Raw genomic sequence first — 1,502 nt, forward strand, 5'->3', positions numbered from 1 at the left:
GAGGCGTTCTAACGATAGGATGCCAACGCGCGCGATCGACTAGATGATACTTAACCAAAAATAGAAACAATCAAAAGCTAACCAAGAAGTAAGCACTAGAAAGTTTTAGATCGCGGAATTGAACAAGATGAAGCTAGAAGTTGGCCAAAACTAGAAGGTGCTCGCTTGCTCCATCAAAACATTAAGGTCCTATCTCGGGCGAGCAAAGCATGAAGGTGCCACTTCTCGCTTATAAACTAAACGCGAATAGTGGCAACCTTCATGCTTTGCTCGCTCGAGATGGAACTTTCATGAATTGATGAAGCGAGTGAGCACCTTTTAGTTTTGGCCAACTTCTAGCCTCATCTTGCTCAATTACGCAAGCAAGACTTTCTAGCCCTAACTTCTCTGTTAGTTTTTTTTGTTTTTATTTTTTGTTAAGTACCGTCAAGTCGTGTCGCGTGCATTGGCACTCTACCGTTAGGACGCCTCGATATTTATTTATTTATTTACTGGAAAATAGCATCAAGTTTTTGATTATTTTTTCTTTTTCTTAATGCAATTCAATGAAAAAGTCAGACCTAATTTTTGTGACGCCATCTGTTGGATTAGTTAGACCGACATTTCCCCTCCGGATCGTAAAAAGACAGAAAAGTTGGGGCGATGCATGGGGCTGGTGGTGACACAACTCTCCTTTGAGGAACTCTAGTAATACAGAAGTAATACTCCTACCAGGGCAGTGATGCCAACGTTGGCATCCTGTGCTACTATGCTTGTGTTAGGGCCGCGCGCTGGTTATCCGAATTTGGGAATTCATATAATTATATAACCTATAAATACATAAATTGTCACTACTGCATTGTAGTTTTGATTGAAACTGGATTACCTCTGGCTGGAATTCCTCTTTATATTTTCGCTGCAACTGATTCAGTAGTGGTGCCTTCGAGAAGGCTTTGACTTGAATCATAACCACAATGTGGAGGTGAGAATTTAGGTACTTATAAATTATATTATCATATGAATTCCCAGAAAAATAAATTGAAAATATTAAAAGCATTATAAATAATTATTTTCAATCTCTGTTACAAGAAATTTATTTTTAAATTAAATTTTTTGTAAAATATAAGTTGGTCTTTGGAATTCCATTAAAATAAACTGTTATTTATAGAATAAATGTGTTATCTTTTTTTTTTGCTGAAATAATAAGTTACACAATTTATATACATTCTTGTACATTTTTTATTAATTATTTATTTGAATTACAAAAATTATTTTTAAAGTAATTTTGAATTGCACGCCAAGTGCGGCCAACTAGCGCGCGGCCCTAACGCAAGCGCAATAGCACAGGGTGCCAACATTGGCATCACTGTACTAGGGGCGGTCAACGCAATGGGAAGTAGACGGCCGCGTACTATTATGATTATATTTACCAGGTGTATACATATGAAACCGGTATTTTTTCAAGAAAAAAACACATTTATTTCAAGAGAATGATAACAAATATTTTATTCAAAGTATGCGCC

This window comes from Belonocnema kinseyi, chromosome 8 (assembly GCF_010883055.1).
Source record: "Belonocnema kinseyi isolate 2016_QV_RU_SX_M_011 chromosome 8, B_treatae_v1, whole genome shotgun sequence".
Classification (NCBI taxonomy): domain Eukaryota; kingdom Metazoa; phylum Arthropoda; class Insecta; order Hymenoptera; family Cynipidae; genus Belonocnema; species Belonocnema kinseyi.